Below are 1,673 nucleotides of genomic sequence, written 5' to 3' on the forward strand. Positions count from 1 at the left end.
GCCAGGCGTCCCTGCGCAGCCCAACCCCCGTCCTGTCCCCACTCTGGGCTCACCTGCCATTCAGGCCCGCTCGGCTCCTGGGGCCGCCGAAAAGAGAGGGGGTCTAGCCTGCAGCCTAGGCCTGCCTTGCCAGGGATCCACAGGGCCCGCAGAAGAAGGGCCGAGTCGAGGCCGCGTTCCGCCAATAACTGGGTGACCTTGGCTTCCTCACTTACCTAACCCCACCCTGCCCCTGGGAAGACAGGCTTCTCTCCTGCAAAGTCCGAGAAATGGGGAGAATTCTGCCTTCCTCGCGAGGCTGCAGCGAGTTGAAGGAGGAAATGGGTTTGGAAAACTCTAAGGCTCAGTAAGGGGAAAAGGAATCTTCTGGGTCATCTAGTGCAAGGAGCGCTAGATGGGGGCTCCTTTGGAGGCCGCACTGTGAGAGGTTTAGCATGGCAGGACAAGACGCATAGCAGAGATTACACTAGTCCAGGAAGAACTACATGACAGGTCGACTGCTAAGAGAGGGGCAAGGGGGTTCCGAGTGGGCTAAGGCTCTGGGTCTAGGAAAGCCTTCCTCCGAGAAGGGGATGCTGGGTTTTCAGGGTTCCTTTTTGTTCTCTGCACCTCTAGAACCCGACCAGGCACTGGTGTTGGCGTCCTCTTCCTCCCTCCACCCCAAGTGTTGCTTTTGATGGGAATGAGTCTCAGAAGGCGTTTCCAGAACCACTCCCACCCCTATCCCAGGGCGGGTATTAGCCACCTGCCCTGCAAGGGGGCGGAAGAGGGGTGGGAGAAGGTCTTCACTGCCACAGGCCGTCTCCTCTCCAACACCCAGGGCCCAGCTCCCCTAGCTCCCCCGATGCCCACCCCTACATTTCTCTCCCCGCATGGTGCTTTCCCTTCCATTTCTGCCTCCTGTTAAGAGTTCTTCCCTAGCTTGCTTGCTATTCCACGGCTGCAGGAATCTTCCTTACCCAGGGCAGCTCTTCTACGGCCTTCCTCCCATGCCCCCGGAGCCTGTGGGGCAGAGTTCCACAGGCTCTTCTGGAACTAACCTCCTGAGTTTCCTAGCCCACCAGCATGTTCCCATCCTGATCTTAACACGGCATAGACCCTTGTACAGCTGACTGTTGAAAAAGCAGCTCTTCCAGTATGTGCACAAGGGTCTATGGCTTCTGCCCTCCTCCTGGCACTCCAACTTTAGCTTCTGGCTCCAGCAACATATGGCTACTTCTACTTCCCACTGCCCAGAATGCCTTTCCTCCCACTGTGGAGCCAGAGCACTTGCATTCATTCTTCCCACACAGTGCGCATGACATCTCTACTGTGAGGTCTTGCAGGATCTTCCCCGCACCCCAGTCCACCATTCCACTCTCAGGACTATCTGAAGAGACTATGAACATGGGAGCCTTGGAGGATAGCAAGCGGGAGGAGGCAGAATAGCAGTGCCTCTGGAGCGTACTGCCTGCTGCATCTCTTGGCAGTACTACCTAGTAGGCTCTATTATCTCCAGCAAGTGATTTGACCTCTCTGCATCTTGGTTTCCTTACCTTTCATATGGGAATGATGCTAACAGTGCCTGCCTCAAAGCGTTGCTAAGGGGTAATGGAGCTAATCATATAGAATGTGCCTGGCGCTTAAGTGTGAGCTTAATGCACATCAGCTGTGGCCTGCATCCAGCTGCGTTG

General features: G+C 56.0%; 1 protein-coding gene across 1 annotated transcript in view; it reads right to left on the reverse strand.

The window, feature by feature from the left end:
* PRRG3 (proline rich Gla (G-carboxyglutamic acid) 3 (transmembrane)) overlaps nucleotides 1-139 on the reverse strand; it is a 7,075-nt gene extending 6,936 nt beyond the window's left edge. The window contains exon 1 of the mRNA XM_011971383.1: nucleotides 54-139. The gene's annotated coding sequence lies outside the window, so the exon portion shown is untranslated. The remainder of the gene's footprint in view (nucleotides 1-53) is intronic.
* Between the last annotated feature and the right edge of the window lie 1,534 nt (nucleotides 140-1,673).

This window comes from Mandrillus leucophaeus, unplaced genomic scaffold (genome assembly GCF_000951045.1).
Source record: "Mandrillus leucophaeus isolate KB7577 unplaced genomic scaffold, Mleu.le_1.0 Scaffold1218, whole genome shotgun sequence".
Taxonomy (NCBI): Eukaryota; Metazoa; Chordata; class Mammalia; order Primates; family Cercopithecidae; genus Mandrillus; species Mandrillus leucophaeus.